This window comes from Puma concolor, chromosome B3, assembly GCF_028749965.1.
Source record: "Puma concolor isolate L17-30 chromosome B3, mPumCon1.1.hap2, whole genome shotgun sequence".
In the NCBI taxonomy this organism is placed as follows: domain Eukaryota; kingdom Metazoa; phylum Chordata; class Mammalia; order Carnivora; family Felidae; genus Puma; species Puma concolor.
Window position 1 is genome coordinate 53,169,491 of NC_141672.1, and position 18,687 is coordinate 53,188,177.

The 18,687-nt window shown below is 35.4% G+C and overlaps 1 protein-coding gene and 1 pseudogene across 2 annotated transcripts in view; one reads left to right on the plus strand and one right to left on the minus strand.

The window, feature by feature from the left end:
* MDGA2 (MAM domain containing glycosylphosphatidylinositol anchor 2) overlaps positions 1-18,687 on the plus strand; it is an 870,482-nt gene that overhangs the window by 382,458 nt on the left and 469,337 nt on the right. The window lies entirely within an intron of this gene.
* Positions 16,789-17,249, minus strand: LOC147579983 (large ribosomal subunit protein uL24 pseudogene; annotated as a pseudogene).

Sequence of the window (18,687 nt, forward strand, 5' to 3'; positions counted from 1 at the left end):
TTTACCAAAAAAAGTACAAACCAGAATTTTTATTGGTTTATATGATTTTATAATGAATTTGTGTGTGTGTGTGTGTGTGTGTGTGCGCGCCCGCGTGCATTTGTCTGTCCATGGACACACACTTCATACTTCTTGAACACATGGTTATAGTTCCTAGTGGGTTCTTATGTCATATGGTAATCACTTAGGGTTGGACAGGGAAAGTAGAAACAATTCTGATTATTTAAAACTCTGAGTTTACAACTGAAGAAGTGTAATGTAGGAAATGAGTTTCATTGGGGATAGAAGAGGCTGAGAGGAGGGAGAAATACTTGGCTTTTCTTTTTCTTCTGTCATTTGGTCTCATGCCAGTCTCAGTCCATTGGTTGAAACCAGTGAGAGTCTGGGTAGCATAATCTACAAGTGTTTAGTCCCTCCCAATGATACAGAGTAGAGCAGAGGAAGGTTTAAAAGTTTAAAACATGGATTTGTGATCATACTGGCTACAACCAGCCCTCATAGCAATGCAGAGAAGTGTCACCTGGGAAATGCAAGCTTTCTTTCTAGGTAGTTATCCACAAAGGGACATTTTATCTTGGTAAATAAGGCCACTCAGTTTCTAATACTCATTTTGTAGGTTCATAAGCCTGGTTTTGTTAGTATAGTTAAAGCAGATGAGGGATGAGTATGCATTTTCTAAACTCATAAAGACTCATACATGTACAAACAATGCAAAAATCAAGTTAGGCATTTGTAATGAGAAATGCAATTACAGATCATAGCACATCGTCCCACTTGTCAATCAGTGTATATAAGCTACAGATAAAGCCAAATTACGATCAAAGGCCCATTTTTAAACTTGCAATGGCAAATTGATTGGACATTGCTCCTTCTATCAGGTTCACTCTCCCGTTAGGCAAGCCAATCAACAAGATAAACAAAAACATGTTGGTAAGCAAGGACTTTCAACTGAGGTAGCTCAGGCCATCTCATCTATTATGGAGTACAAAACCATAAGGCTTGAATCCAATAGTAAAGATTTCCTTTTTTGGACAGTTCCTGAGTAGATAATACTTGCCAGTTTGTCTTCCTAAATGCTTATTTTTCCATTCCCGAGGCTGACCAATTGTTATTTTGATTGGCACATTCTTTTTTAGGTATATTAATATTAATACATTCAATCACATTATAGTCAATTCCCAGGGATGTGTTAACAATTTGCCTTCATTATGCTGACTTTGCATATCTCTATTCTGAAATGCTATGCTTAATTAATTATAACTGCATTCTCCAAGGACAGTCTTAGTTCCTATATTTCTAATTTCTTTAGAATGGGTGCACCTTATTGTATTAGAATCCTAAAACTCTGACAAAGTTTGAATATATTTTTTCCTTTTTGCTACAGTTGACACATGTGCAGGCTGAGTCTGGAGAAATTAAGTGACTAAGTCTAGGCCACCCAGATTTTTGGGGACAGAGACTAGATTATGAGGTGCCTGCCAGACTGCCAACTTCATACTCCTTACACTCTGCCTGTGCTTTGAAACATTTGTATTCATTCTCTCCCCTTTTCAGAAATTGCACACTTTTTAGCATGGTAGCCTGAAAATGATCTTACTTGATCATTACTTTGATCAGATTTTATTATTGGTACTCATTACAGGCATAGCCCATCGAACTTAAATTGTGAGTCCTGAAACAATAGCATCAACATCACCTGAGAACTTGTTAGAAACACAAATTCTTGGGATTCCAAACCAGATTTACTGAATAAGAAACTTCTGGGGATGGGGCACAGTAATATATATTTTAATAAGTCTTTGGATGATCTGATGCATTTTAAAGTTTGAAGGTCATTCATTTAGTGGATTTGCATAGAATATCCCCAGAAATGCTCATATGTGTTACCAAAATATCCCTTAGACTGCAGGTGTATGCAGGTCCTAGATATTTACTTACCTTGTAAGAGTCATAGGTCACTGCCTACATTTTTTTCATTTACATAGACATAGCATTCTCCAGCAGTCAGGGACAGCCAGTCTGTTTTTGGACCAGCACTTTCACAGAAGTCCTCCTACTCAGCACACTTACTGGTACTTTGGAGGCAATTCTCTTTCAGAGTACAGTTAATGCAGGATGTCACTTAAAAGATTGTTTCAGACTACTTCCTTGGACGTAGCAGAATGTAGTGGTTCATTAGAGGCTGTAGAGAAAGATAGATTTAGGTTCTAGTTTTGACTTTGCCTCTTAAAAGGTTTATATGAAGATTAAAATACATAATGTGTGTATAATGCCTGGCAAATGTGAGGCACTAATGTAGATGCTAATGGCATTACTCCCAGTATTACTAATACTATACAGAGTGCATATTGCTACCTAAAATTGCTACTATCTTTGATATCTGTGCCCACTTTTCCAGCTGAATCACAGACATATTTTTTTTCTCATGGCCCCCAATGATGCTGCCTCAAGAACCTATCCTCTTATACATTTATTATGATCTAAATAAAAATATCAATAAGATTATTTTTTAATTAGGCTTATTTTAAAATTTATGTGGAAATAAATAAGAAAGCAAAAATAACTAAACATTTTTTTAAAAAGAAAGTTAACTTGGGAGGATTTACGCTACCAAATTTTAAAACCATCTAGATAATTATGATTAAATACCATATAAATACCATGTAGAAGATAATAATTTAAATAACCTGGTATTGTTGCATGACTAGATAGGCCCATAAGGAGATAATGAAGCTCTGGGAAAGAACCATATATACTAACAAACAGTGCAAAATAAAGGTACTGTTTAAAATCGTTAGAGAAAAGATACATTACTTAGTAAGTAGTTTTGGCACAAAATGCTATCTTTCTGAAAGAAAATACATTGAATCTTTACCTCAAAGTTCACACTATTGGATAAAATAGGATACATGCATTCAGTGGAACTCTAGGCATCTGTGAAAGAAATGAGGAAGATATCCTTATATTACAATAGAATGATCTCTGTGGTCGAGATACATCTGTTTATCAGCCATCTATCTGCATTTATGTTTATACAAGCTTTTTGATATTTTTAGAAATAAGTAATAGAAAAAAACTAAAGAAGATTGTTACTTTTAAGAAATGTAAGGGAACAAGAATGAAGGGACAGAGATTAAGCCAGATATCTTTAAATGTGTCTTAATATAATTTAGTTTTATTTTATTTTATTTTTAATTAAATTGTTATAATTTTATAAAATTATAAATTATTTATTTTATATTTAAATAAATTAATTATGGTTATATGATTAACATAGAGTGCTGTATTAATTTTAGGTGTACAATATAATGATTTAACAGTTCTGTACATTAGTGTTCATCACCATAAGTGTATTCTTAATCCCCTTCACCTATTTCACCCACCTGCCCCCACCTCCCCTCTGGTAACCACTAGTTTGTTCTCTATAATTAAGAGTAGGTTTTCTGGTTTATCTCTTTTTGTTTTCTTTGTTCATTTGTTTTGTTTCTTAAATTACACATATGCATGAAATCATATGGTATTTGTCTTTCTCTGACTTATTTCACCTTAAACACTACCCTGTAGATCCATCCATATTGTTGTAAGTGGCAAGATCTCATTCTTTTCTATGGCTGAGTAATAGTCTGTTGTGTATATATCTCTACACATACACACACACACGCACACACACACATGCACATGCACACACACACACATATACACCACATCTTCATCTTCTTTATCCATTCATCTACAGAAGGGCACTTGGGTTGCTTCCATGTCTTGGCTGTTGTAAATAATGCTGCAATTAGTATTTTAATTTCATTTCATTTCAAATTAATGTTTTAATTTTCTTTGGGTAGATACCTAGTAGTGGCATTACTGGATCATATGATAATTCTGTTTTTAATTTTTTGAGGAATCGCCATTCTGTTTTCCACAGTGGCTGCACCAGCTTGCATTTCAACCAACAGTGCACGAGGGTTCCTTTTTCTCCCTTTCCTTGCCAACACTTGTAAAAATACTTGTTTTTTTTTTTATTTTTATTTTAGCCATTCTGACAGGTGTGAGGTGATGCCTCATTGTGGTTTTGATTTGCGTTTCCCTGATGATTAGTGATATTAACAGTGAAGGAAACCATTAACAAAACAAAGATAAACCACTGAATGGGAGAAGATTAATTTGCAAATGATGTATCAGATAAGGGGTTAATATCTAAAATATATAAAGAATTTATACAACTCACCCAAAAAACAATAATCCAATTAAAAATGGCCAGGGGCACCTGGGTGGCTTAGTCAGTTAATGGTCTGACACCTGATTTCAGCTCAGGTCATGATCTCACAGTTTATGAGATCCAGCCCCTAGTCGGGCTTCGTGCTGACAGCACGGAGCCTGCTTGGGATTCTGTCTCTTTCTTCCCTGCTGGTGCACTCATGCTCTCTCTCTCTTAAAATAAATAAACACTTAAAAAAAATAAAAATGAGCAGAAGATGTGAGTTGACATTTTTTTCCAAAGAAGGTTTACAGATGGTCACAAACACATGAAAAGAAGCCCAACATCACTCATCATCAGACACACGCAAATTGAAACCACAATGAGTTATTGTATGTATATTTTTTGAGTTAAGTTACATTTTGATATTAAAACCATGTATATTTATGTAACTCCAAACAAAATAAATCATTTGTAAATTCCTAAAATTTGAACACAAATGGAAACAAATTAACCAAAGTCAGTATCAAGCTGATAGAATCAGAACACAAAGGTCATCTCAAGTTATTTTAAAACATGGTCTTTTGGTTATATCCTAGAGGGATATATCCTAAATGGAGGCAATGAGGGAGAAGTGCAAAACAGACTAAACTGAATTTAGTAGTTTTTCTCTTTAATTATAATATTGTTGTTATTTTTGTTGTTTTGCTTTGAAGCTATTATAATGTATTATATATATATATATATATATATATATAAGGTAACATATTGTATAATAAATTATAATATAATAAATATAATATAATATAATATAATATAATATAATATAATATAATATAATATAATATAATTAATGTAATGTAATGTAATGTAATATATATAATAAGCATGGTATGCTGAATAATAGCCCCTAGGGACATCCAAGTTCTAATTTCTGGAACCTGTGAATGTTACTTCATATGGCAAAGGGAACTTTGCAGATGTGATTAAGTTAAGGGTCTTGGGATGGGAAATTACCCTGGATTATCTGGATGGGCTCTATGTAATCACAAGAGTCCTTAAAAGAAGAAAGCAGGAGGTCAGAAAATGTATGCAATTGACTTTGAAGATGGAGGAAGGTAGCCATAATCTAAATGATGTAGGCAGTTGCAGGATGCTGGGAAAAGCAACAAACAAAGAGACAAAACACCAAATTCTCCTCTGTAAACTTCAAAAGAATTCAGCTTTGAGATCTCATTTTTCCCCCCTCCAGAACTGTAAGATAATAAATTTGTACGCTTTTTAGCCTCCAAGTTTATGCCATTTTGTCATAGCAACAATAGGAAAGTAATACAGCAGGCTGACACTCTCAGACAATCTAAATGAAAGTTTTGTGATTTTAATTTTAGTTGACAATATCAATATGAACTCATAATTTATTTTTCACTTTCTTAAATATGATGTCCTAGTTAAGTCTACTGAAAAGTTCTAGAAATAATGTAGTAAAGATGCCCATAGTACCTGGATTTTGATCTCTAACTACAATTTTACAGTAAATGGAACCAGGTCTCCTTGGAAAAATGGTTGATTCCTGTCCTGGGGCAGGAAATATATAAGGTGAGCCTTAGATTTTTATTCTAGCCATAAAACAAGGAAACAATCAAAGATGACTGAGGTTTATTTCCAAGGAACCCAGAAGCCAACTGGAAGAGGCTTCTACCAGCCAAATAAGAAATAATGTGAATTTTAGAATGACTGTATTCATGTCAAAGAAATAAAAATCTTTGATTGTATAATGATACCAACACACTAAAACAACACAAGCACAAAATGAAACAACTAAACTAATAAAAACATAATGGCCACATTTAGAATTTGATAAGACACACGTGCATTTTTCTGAAAATTGATAATGTTTGAGCATTTTTCTTTTATATACAAACTGTATTTGAAATTAAGAAAATACTTGTTGAAGAAAATGTCTTTTTAGAGATGAATTTCAGCTAATACACTCTGTAAAAATTATAGGGTTCAAAAATTACCATTTTGTATCCCCTTCAAAAATAATGGATATAGGTTAAGGATCATTTATGACTGCTAAAATCATTAGGTGTAATATGTTGAGGAAATTTAAAGTGGGTGGCTCAGTATGACAACACCTGGACCCTCTGATCATTCTTAATCTAACTAAAAATAGGACAACCAGATATTATACTCCTCTTGCTGAGAAGTACTAGGAAGTACACAGTGCCATCCATCCATGAATTATTCTTGCTCTTTTCCAAATAAATTTAAAAATGAACTTATAAGGGCACCTGGGTGGCTCAATTGGTTAAGCATCCAACTTCCACTCAGGTCATGATCTCATGGTTTGTGAGTTGAAACCCTGTGCCAGGCTCTGCACTGGCAGTGTGGAGCCTGCTTGGAATTCTGTCTTTCCTCCCTCCCTCCCACCCTCCCTCTCTCTCTCTCTCTCTCTCTCTGCCCCTCCCCATTCTCAAAATAAATAATAAATTAATTTAAAAAATGAAAATTAAGAACATGAACTTAACAAGAAGGAAGCTTCTAGAACTAAATAGCAGTTTCCAGAAAATACAGGGTTAGAGAACAATGCTAAATGGCACCAGGGTGCAATTACCTAAATACAGAATGTAGGAAAATGTACAGGACAAATCACCTAGTAGACAATATGAGGTGGAGGGAGAGGGGGAAATGTTACAGACTGAGATAACTAAGGGTCGTACCATTCTTTTTTTTTTAAGTTTATTTATTTATTTTTGTGACAGAGAGCCTGCATGTGCATGTGAGTGAGGTAGGGGTCAGGGGTGTGTGTGGAGAGATTGGGAATCCCACGAAACGTGAGATCATGACCTGAGCCAAAATGAAGAGTCAGATGCTTAACTTACTGAGCCACCCAGGCTCCTCAAGGGATCGTGTCATTCTTATGCAATGGGTAGACTTTTTCTAGACTCTGTCTGAAAAAATGTATTTTTAATATGATGTTTTGAGACAAAGAATATTGGATACAATATGGTTGTTTTATATCCTATTAAGGAATTTTTGCTAATATTACAAAGTGTAAGAAATGACAATATGCTATGTTTTTTATGTGCTATCTGATGGAGATTATATGAAGTTTTTACAAAAGTTATGATACAATGGTCTGGAATTTGCTCAGATACTTTAAGAAAATAAAAATAAGTGATTTTTTTAAATAAATGGAAAGATAGGAAAAACTGAGTGACAAACTACTGTTTGTTGTAGCTGTGTAATGGGTATATACAGTTAAGCCAGTCTCTTTACTTTTGTGGAGGCTTAAAATTTTCCAGGATATTATAAGTATCAAAAATAATATTGGTTTGGCTGTAGCACACACATGAGCAGAGACTGAGCCTGCAGAGTCCTCTAATTCAGAGTTTGGCAGTCAAAGTTTTAGCCTGGAAGACATTTTAAAGCAGATAATGCTAAATATCTAAGAGCGCAGTGTGTTGATTTGACACATGTATATATTACAATATGATTTCATCCACAGTGTTAGCCAACACCTCTGTCGTATCACATAGTTATCATTTGTGTGTGTGTGTGTGATAAAAATACTGCAGATGTAGTTTCTTAGCAACTTTAAATATGTAATACAGTATTTTGACTATAATCACTATGCTGTATATTAGATTTCCAGAACTTACTTTTTTTCTAGTTGCAGGTGTGTACCCTTTACCATCATCTCCCCAGTTACTCTACCCGCAGTCTCTGGTAACTGTTGTTCTCTGTTTCCATGAATTTGTTTTTTTGTTTTTTGTGTTAGATTCCATGTGTTAGTGATATCATATAGTATTTGTCTTTCTCTATCTAGTCTGTCTCGCTTAGCTTATTAATGCCTTCAGCATTCATCTGTGATGTAGCAAATGAGAGGATTTCTTTCTTTCTGATGGCTGAATAACATCTATCATCTATCTATCATCTATCTATCTAGTGTATAATAAACACTTAGGTTGCTTCAATATCTTGTCTTTTGTGAGTAATGCTGCAATAAACATGGAAGTGCAGGTATCTTTTTTTATATCCTGTTTAGAAAATGTTATTTATAATCTCAGTAAAACACTTGTAAAAATTTTAACCTTAAACGTTCTAACTTCCTGTTATATCTATCATAAAATGAATTATACAATATTTAATAACTTAGACACAAAAATTATTTTTTTTTTGTTTTGGTAACTAAGTGGATGAAAATATCTTTAAAAAAGAAATTAGGACTTTAAATTTGGAAATAATTTGGGGCGCCTGGGTGGCTCAGTCGGTTGGGCGGCTGACTTCGGCTCAGGTCATGATGTCGCGGTCTGTGAGTTCGAACCCCGCGTCGGGCTCTGTGCTGACAGCTCAGAGCCTGAAGCCTGTTTCAGATTCTGTGTCTCCCTCTCTCTGACCCTCCCCTGTTCATGCTTTGTCTCTCTCTGTTTCAAAAATAAATAAACGTTAAAAAAATTTTTTTTTTAATTTGGAAATAATTATTCTCTAGTCCTTTTTATTACTAAACATTAAATAGCAGGAAGAGCTTTAGGGTAAAGCCATATCTGGGGTGCAAGATAAACTATTTCATCTCAATTTTTTTTAAAAAAGAGTATGTGTGTGTGTGTTTGTGTGTCTGTGTCTGTGTGAGTATTTTGGAGGTATGTAAAAGTTAAATGTGAAAAAAGAAACAAAAATATTAGAGGAAACCATGAGTTACTTTTATCTCAGAATAGATTAAATATTGATAATATTAAACCCTGAAGCCATAAATAAAAGACTAGTAGTATGTTTGAGTACACTAAATAATGAAGATGATGATGGTAACAGTAATAAAAAATAAGTTTTGGGGAAAATTCTAAATTAAACTTAAGGCAAATGTCAAACTGGAGAAGAATATTACAGTATTTACAATTTATATCCAAACAAATTAACGTTTTCAACAAAAGAAAGCATAGCATATGTAAGAAATAGTACTACAACTGAAGAGAACCATGGTCAAAGAATGTGAGCAGGCAGAAAAAGAAACACAAATGTCTCTTAAACAGACCAAAATTAGCTTAGTCTGTCACTTACATTATAAGGTTGATGAAAATTGAAACTAGAGACTTTAAAAAAAATCTGTTAAATTGACAAAGGTAAAATGCAGTTAATATTACACTATTCAATATGTGAGGGAATGAACAGTCTGCTATATGGCTGGTGGGAACATAAATTGTTAAATTTATGGTCAGTTTGGAATTGTAAGTAAAAATAATGCACATAAGGATGCCTGGGTGGCTCAGTCAGTTGAGTGTCCAACTTTGGCTCAGGTCATGATCTCATGATTCCTAGGTTCGAGCTACACATTGGGCTGTCTGCGGTCAGCACGGAGCCCACTTTGGATCCTCTGTCCCCCTCTCTCTCTGCACCTCTCCCACTCATGCTCTGTCTCAAAAATAAACATTTAAAAAATAAAAAGCAAAAAAAATTAAAAAGTAAAAATGATGCACTTGGATATTGACAGCCTTGTCATTTTAATGTATTTATCCTACAAACTCATATGTGTTTCTAATATTACATATATATATGTCTTCAAAGATTTACATTGCAACATTTTCATAGTAGCAAAAACATGGAAATTTAAGTGTGTAATAATAGAGAACTAGATAAATAAATCCATAACAAAAAAACAAGTATACAGTGGAATACCATGCAGTTACTAAAAAGAATAAGGTCCTTATATATGTTTTGATTTCAAACTTCTCCAAGATATATTGTTCAGTGGGTTGTTGGGGAGGAGGAGGATCATATGAGTGGAAAAAGAGCAAAAGCATTTGTTTGAAAATTTCATGAAATAGGCCTGAAAGAACATACAACAACTAAAATAATGCATGCTGCCTTAAGCAGAGAGCTGGGAGACAGAGGAGGTGGGGAAGATTATTTATTTTTAACTGTATATATTTCTTGTTTCTTTTGAATTGTGTGCTTATAATAGCTATATTATAACTTTAAAAGCAGATAGTATTCCCAAAGGGTTGGTGGGGATTAGAAAAAAAATCTTATTCTATTATGGCCTCCATCAGTAAGGTCACTACTTAGAGTGCAGGACTTTAGGTGATGGGACCAAAGTTTGGGGCCCAGTTTGAGATTTCACTGGGAATCTGGAATGCTTGGCAAGTCTGAGACTCGCACAGTTTTTGTCAATTTGTGAGGGAAACTTGTTTCTAGGAGGCAGTGTTTTCTAACGCCACTACCAGGCTTACTGTATCAGTTCTGGCCTTATCCAAATACAGTATTATTTTACATATTAAATTCACTCCCTGTTGTTGCAGCTAATTTTCTAGTTTTCCATGTTCATCCTTCTTGCTATGTAGATTGTAAACCTGAGATGGTCTTCTTTCCCTTCTCCATCCTTTAACCCCTGTCTATAGCTTTGTTTTCCTTCTCTATCTCTGCTTTCCCCCTTTGCTAGCTGCTGCCTGCATCTTCCTACCTCTTTTTCTTGCTCTTCACTTCATCTCTGGGCCAGTCCTGGGAAACTCCTTACTTTATCACACAGCAGCTGAACATAGAGAAATTACGTGACTAGGTCGAGGTTCATAGTTATCAGCATTTCCAGGAAAACTGGGGTAATAGGACAGTCAGCATGCTCAGGCCTATCTAATTCTTGATACCAAAATATTCAAGAATGATGCATGAACAATTTAGCCTTCTTGAGCTTTGAATTCATCTTAGTCCAGTTCCCACTGTGTTTCTTGCTCCTCTCATTTCTGTTGGAGGTACATTTCATAGTTCTGGCCAATTAGGTCCAAGTGATCTATATACTTTACCATAATTGATACATTTAATTTCCACTATTTAATATTAACCTGGTTCTCTGCCGTTAAATAGAGTTCTTTGAAATCCCTCTCTAGTCAATATTGCCCAATCAAAGGCATGGGAATTAGTCATTGGGTATAAGTGTTTTATATTTGTTGGTTAATTTAATGGTTCATAGTTGTTCACCCCACACATATTTATGGAGCATTTATTAGTGTTGTGCTGGTCAAAGCAAGGTGAGAAAGATGGTTTAGATAAATAGTTATCTAAATCTAGCTTCTTAGCTAGAAAAATGTAAATCCATCTGGTTCATTGTGTATCCTCACTGCATATCATTGTCATTGTGTTTCTTCTATCATAGGGTCTGAGATCAAGTTCCCCAAAAGCAATTCCTGAGGTGAGAATTGGTGTGTAAATGATTTGTTCAGGAAACACTCATAGGAGAGACTGGTAAAGAAAGGAATGGGGCAGCAGGGTGGGGCAGAGGAGGAAGCAACACCAGCCTGTGATGTCAGGCAAAGGCCTTTTAGAGGGTGGCTTCTCCCTGACCCTAAAGAGGAGCCCTGCAGAGTAAGTTATAACTCTGCTTTCCTCGCCCTTGTGGTTTTAGGTCTGACCTTGTACCCCACACACAGTGACCTAGACCTGATAAATATTTGTTAGAGGAATGAATGGAAAATAGACATACTAGAGAATATCAAAGAGCTTACACTCTAATGATAGGTTCAGATAAGGAGGGGTGTGATCAAAGCTATAAGAGGAGTGCAAATAAATTGCTAGTGGGTTCAGAGGAAGAGCAGATTGCTTACCTACCATTGTTTCATATAATGATAATATTTTTAAAAAGCTTTTAAGTTAAACTGGCAGCCTCTTAGAGTGTAGAATCCAGAATGAAAACAAGGATATGTAAACTGGACTTTGCCTCAGGACCTCCAAATTAGAGGACATGTTTTTAAAAATTATTTGAGGGAATGTAGATATTTTTAAAATGTTACATTATGGAAACATTCTTTTAACACATATAATCCTTTAATTGACCTTAACCTGCAGCCAGCAATAGGATAATGTCAATAATGCTCTTCTAAGAACTACATTGTGCATCCTAAGACTGGTATGATGGTGTGCCAAGTTGCTAGGTATGGCTCTGTGGGAATCTCCCCTGTTCCAAACAAACAGAAGAGAATATCACAGTGGATCATGCTTCCATGCCATTGCTTCTTCTGTACCTCCGCCTGGATTGAGCGTCTACTATTCTTAATTTGGTTCTGTCGTACTCATTATTCAAGGCCTAAGCTCAGATATTTTCTTGGATATGACACCCAAGAACACAGGCAAGAATAACAACAGCAACAAAATAGATAAATGGAACTACCTGAAAAGTAGAAACATTTGTGCTGCAAATAAGCTCAGGAAAGTTAAATGACAACCCACAGAGTGGGAGAAAATATTTACAAATCATATATCTGATAAGGAACTTGTATACAGTGTATATATGTAACTCTTCCAACTCAATAATAAAAAGGCAAAAACAATTAACAAATGGGCAAAGGATCTGAATAGACATTTCCTCAAAGAAGATATATGTATGGCCAATAAGCACATGAAATAGATATTCAACACATTTAGTCAATAGGGAATTTTAGATCAAAACTACAGCAATATACCACTTCTCAAGCCCTAAGCCATAAACAAAAGGAAAGATGTTAACAAGTATTGGTGAGGATGTGGAGAAATTGGAACCCTCTTACATTGCCAGTGGGAATGTAAGATGGTGCAGCCACTTTGGAAAACAATTTGGCAATTTCTCAAAAAGTGAAATGTGGAGTTACCATTTAACCCAGCAATTTCACTCAGCTATATTCTTAAGAAATAAGATGTTCGTACAAACTTGTACACACAGCTGTTCTTAATAAAGCATTACTTGTAATATCTCCAAAGTGGAAATAACGCAAATTCCATTAATTGATGCATGGTTACATAAAATATGGTGTATCCATATGATGGAAAGTTATTCAGCAATAAAAGAGTAATAAAATACTACATGCTACAACAGGGTAAACCTTAAAAACACTATGATAAGAACTCAGTCACAAAAGACCATGTAGTGTATACTTCCATTTATATGGCCTACATACTTCCATTTTTATGGCATAGCAGATTAGTGAGGTGCTTAGGGATGGTGGGGTGGATGTGGAAGGTGTGGGGGGAAGATGATGAGTGACAGCTAATGGCTATTGGATTTCTTTTACAGGGACAAAAAAATGTTCTAAAATTTGAATTTGGTGGTGGTTGCATGGCCAAACATGAAATTGTTACTTTTAAATGAGTGGATTGTATAGTATGTTAATTATACCTCAATAATTATCTTAATAAAGCTGTTTTTAAAAGCCCTGAACCTAAAGGTTATCTTACAGAAAAAAATTTCCTGAGGGGCTCCTGGTTGGCTTAGTCAATGGAGCATGGGACTCTGGATCTCAGAGTTCTGTCTTTGAGCCCCATATTGGGTGTAGAGATTACTTAAAAATAAAATATTTAAAAAAAATAGAGCTACCCTATAATCCAGCAAATGCATTACTAGGTATTTACCCAAAGTATACAAAAATGCAAAATTGAAGGGGTATATGCACACTGATGTTTATAGCCATAATATCAGCAATAGCCAAAGTAGAGAAAAAGCCCAGACATCCATTGACTGAATGAATGAAGAGGAGTTGGTATATATACAGAATGGAACATTACTCACCCATCAAAAAGAATGCAATCTTGCCATTTTCAATGATGTGGATAGAGCTAGAGTGTATTATGCTAAGTGAAATAAGTTAGAGCAAGACAAATATCAAATGGTTTCACTCATGCATGGAATTTAAGAAACAAAACAGAACATATGGGAGGGGAACGTATGGGAAATAAACCATAAGAGACTCTTAACTGTAGAGAACAAACTGAGGGTTTATGGAGGGAGGTGGTGGGGGATGGGCATTAAGGAGGGCACTTGTGATAAGCTCTGGGTATTGTATGTAAGCGATGAACCACTGAATTCTACTCTTGAAACCAATATTGCACTGTTAACTAGAATTGAAACAAAAATTTGAAGAAAAAATAAAACCTTTTAAAAAAAGAAAAAGAAAACGATTTCCTGAAACCTCAGTTTGAGCTCAGTGCCCTTTTTTGGGTTGCTGGTGGATATACTATGTTCACAGCCATATTGCATGAAAATTCTTCATATAGCTGGCTCTATCACTAAACTAAAAGTTCCTCAGAAATGAATTCTTCTCCATCTCTTCCTCCTCTTCCTCCTCCTCCTCCTCCTCCTCCTCCTCCTCCTTTACTTCCTCCTCCTCCTCCTTTACTTCCTCCTCCTCTACTTCTTCCTCTCCCTCCTGCCTCTCTTCCTTCTCCTTCTCCTTCTCCTTCTCCTTCTCCTTCTCCTCCTCCTCCTCCTCCTCCTCCTCTTCCTCATCTTCTTCCTATCATTATGTTGCAGAGTCTAGGGTAGTTTCTTTTGTATAGGAAACAAGCAGCTGAACTTAACTATATTATTCCTTTTTTTTCAAAAAAATTTTAAGCCTTACTCATTTTTCAGAGACAGTGTGAGTGGGGGAGGGGCAGAGAGAGAGGGAGACACAGAATTTGAGGCAGTCTCCAGGCTCTGACCTGTCAGCACAGAGCCTAACACAGGGCTTGAACTTGAGATAATGACCGGAGTTGAAGTAGGACGCTTAACCACCTGAACCACCCAGGCATCCCTTAACTATATTATTCCTTACATTCATACAGCCTTTTGAGGCTATTTCAAAATTTTATAATATTGACACCAATTTTAAAATGGTTAAGAGACAAGAAAAATCCCTCCCAAAATGTTAGAAAATGCTATGTGCATTTTTTCTTTCTTTTTATTTTTTTTATGGGGGAATGTTTTGCCTTAAAATTGTAGATGATAAAGACAAAATACAAGAGCATATAATCAATATTTGCATACAAAAAGCACAGCGTGTACAGGGCCATTAACATGATTTTATGAAGGACAGATCAGATCTGACTCATTTTACTTTCTTCTCATAACATACACCTTATAAATTTAAAAACCTTGATTATTGTATCTTTTGTTAAAGCACCATTAAGCTTTTCAAACACTGTTAATTTGCTCTGACTTTTCCTTGCCTCGGTGTACTTCAGAGAAAGAGGTGGATGGAACCACTAAAACCCTGCTACTCAAGTATTATTATATGGTTTTACTAAGAGACTTCATTGTCATTCTAGTTTCATTAATAACACGGGAATATAATTTGATGCAGGATTTGACGACAGCTTTAAGTAACAATTATTAATTGGTTTTATATTCAAAATTATGTTTGAAGAAAATGTAAGTCCCTTACCTCGGTGATTTTCAAGATTTTTTGAACTGAACTGTTTCTTGGCCAAAATCTTATTCAAAATCCAGTATATAAATCATGTAAGAACAGAGTCACTCTGCTAATTAGAGATTGAAAAAGAGGGTCAAGAGACCCAACCTCTAGCCACAGTTGTCCCCTAGGGTGCCTCTAAAGATTGCTTAAGTTTCCTTAGAGTAAAAATTTCTGCCTTAGTTAGGTAGAAAGTAGGTCTATGCATCTCCCTGCAGCTGGGAATTATGGTTTTTATAGTAACCAATTACCTTGAACCAAGTGAAGTTAATGGCATTTTGCTAACCGATTAGCAAACATTGGAAACCACCTCATATGCATATTGTTTTATATAGACATTTTAACAGAAAGGCATTATTAGGCTAACTCTATGATAACACACTGGGGTGATGGAAATAGCTATGAAATGGGTTGCATGTAATGTTACTAGTAATATTCAAAGTGCCAATCTTTGCAAATGTTTTACTTGAAAATGAAGAAAATTCAAGGTTATTTCTATTAAATCATTGCTATTCCTTTTGCTCTCCTTCACTAAAAGGCCTAATAGGAGAACAGAGAAGTCAAGAAACAGCTGGCATGGGGCTTGCTTATAACCCAGATAAGACTTCAGGAGTGGGGGAAAGGAGTGAACAGTGTCATCCACTTCTGATCTTCATCTCCCTCCCAACCTCTGTCTCTCTCTTTCCTCTTCTGGATCACATGCTTGGGTACCTGGGTAGGTCTGCCATTCACCCACAATGGAAGGTCTTCCACAAGACCTTTAGTTTTCATCTCAGTTTTCATGTCTAAGCAATTTAAATTGTGTTGCCTTCCTTATGAGGTATGCATACAGTCCATGGAAAGCACTTAGCACAGTGTATAGCTTGTAGTTAGGGTTCATTGAATAGTAATGATTCATCTTTCACTTAACTGTTTTCTCTCCCTTCTTTCTCCTTTACTTCCTTAAATTTCACTTTAACATTCACTGTATTTATTTATACTTATTGAAGAAAAAAATGCAAGGAGTTTTTGTTTCACTTTTCAAAGTTTTGGTTTGGGTGTGTTTCAATTTATGAAGAGAAAAACGTACAATTGTGTATGTAACTTAGAAGAACAAAGCATTGTTACTCATGAATCTCTAGGCTATAAAGTCTAGGGATGCACAAAATAGCAAAAATATCCACACTAACAAACAGTGATTTTTCAGTTAACATTCAGGACACTGTGACTCACTAAGTGTGAAGTCCTAGATTAAGCAATTTTTCTAAGACTCGGTCAGCCTTAATGGAGAAAGAAAATTATTTTAGAAACCCAGGGGAAAATAAGGAATGAATATTTGCTGGGGGAAATTATTTCTAAGGAAAACTTTATTAATAATTAAGTTATTTATAATTTTAATAAGTTTTTTTTCCATTTTAACAGTTTTTATTTAAAGTCGTTTATAAGATTCCTTTCTTCCTGCATCTTCTCAATTGTTTCTTCCTTCTATCTGCCCTTTTCCTTTGCTTCCTGATGAGATATGGCTTTATGTTCAAGGATATGTTAGTGGTCTTTGTCCAGTTTTAGCCTACTGATAACCACCTTGCTAGAGGGATGCCCAGGGATCAGTTGCACCAGTGGCCTTCTCTTGCTGTGTTCATTCAGTGTAGATAATGTATTTCTTTCTGTAAATGTGGGCTACTTTGCCAATTTGCTGACCTTGGTATAGTCCTCACACAACCTGTACTTCCTTATCCTTTTGGGTGGGCATGGATCAAATGTTGTACTTCCGTCTCAGCTCTTTGTAAAGAGAAGATATAATATTTACTGTGAGTGTGGGAAGGTACATTGGAATGCCTTTTATGATTCTTGTTCCAGTTGGAAGTCACAAAGGGATTGCACTTCATTTTGGCCACTGATGTCCAGCAATGGCTGCAACAGTGAAGAGAAATTTTAATGTTTTAAAGAATTATCTTCTGATGTTATTGGTGTTGCTCTTTCTAAAGGGAGAAGGTAACAGTCTCTTCAGCGTATGTGATTTATGTAAAATCAGGAGGTTGTGTAACCAGTCACAGGGCTGGGATGGGAATTCTGACTTGATCATTCGTACTGCTACTTGATGCCTCTTAATAGGGTCTTCTCAAAATTCTGTGTATTTTTCCAGGTTCTACTTATACTCACTTCTCATCCTCTTCCCTAGAGGGACCCTTTGCAAAAAGGCCTAGAACCACATCTTAGACTTTTAAGTTTCATCCATATTTCCCCGATTTTCTTTTTCAATCACATAAGCTTTTAGATAGTGAGCCCACAGACTTGCTCACACAATTTCCTGTGCTTTTGGAGGTATTTTCTTTTCAAAATTGGTCGGGGGAGGGCAGTGTGGGAAGGGGGACAGAATTACATTAGTTATTACTAAGTGTATTTAAATGATAAAAATAAAAGGAAGAAAGGGATTCAGAGATGAAGACATTGCTACTATCAGTGGAGTGATGATTGGAATGGGAGTTGAGCCAAGCCTTGGGGGGAAGGAGAATGTTAATGGTATGGATATTGAGATCTGGAACCATTTAAGCTCCTCTCTCTGATAGGGAGGATATCCACGCTTGCACTGGCTCCTGTCAGAGATATGCCTTCACTTCCAAAGTGAGGAATCCCACACAGGAAAGAAGATGGTAAAGACGGAGTAACCTCTTTACCTCAAGAAACCTTTAATCTGGCTAAATATAGATTTTCTCCAGATAATTACGGTAGCAGAAGCTATTTTGAGTAAAAAAAATCTGCCTGGTTTTGAAAATAAAGTCAAGATATGTATCTTCCCTAGACCTTTCTATTATTTGGGGTGTATATTTACACAAACTCACATAGACACATATATGCAATCTTTCCCAAGCGTAATTACATATATGCTAATGTACTAATTTGTAGTTTTAAATATATATAATTTGTAGTTTTCTCGCAGTGGTGAGCATCCCCCTGTAAAATATTTAAGTTGTTTGGTGTTTTTCCACCACTAGATTTTGTCCTAAAAACACGGTGAAAGGACTTCATCATATCTCACTTCTCATCCTGGGCCATCTTGTCATTTGTGACACATAAAACAAGAATAGATATAAAATAGTATCATAATTCCCTTTCCCCATTAACAATAATCTATGTGCTTTGAATATATTTGACTTTTTAAAATTTTATATTTCCTGGGCCTGTTAAATTATAGCAATGAAGGCTCTTTTCTCTCTGATTTTATAAATGGCGTATGCCCATGTTACCAACATGAATATTAATGCTTCTCTTCTCAGTTATGCCTCTTTAACATGATGGTACTCCCTAGTTTATGTAACCACTTAG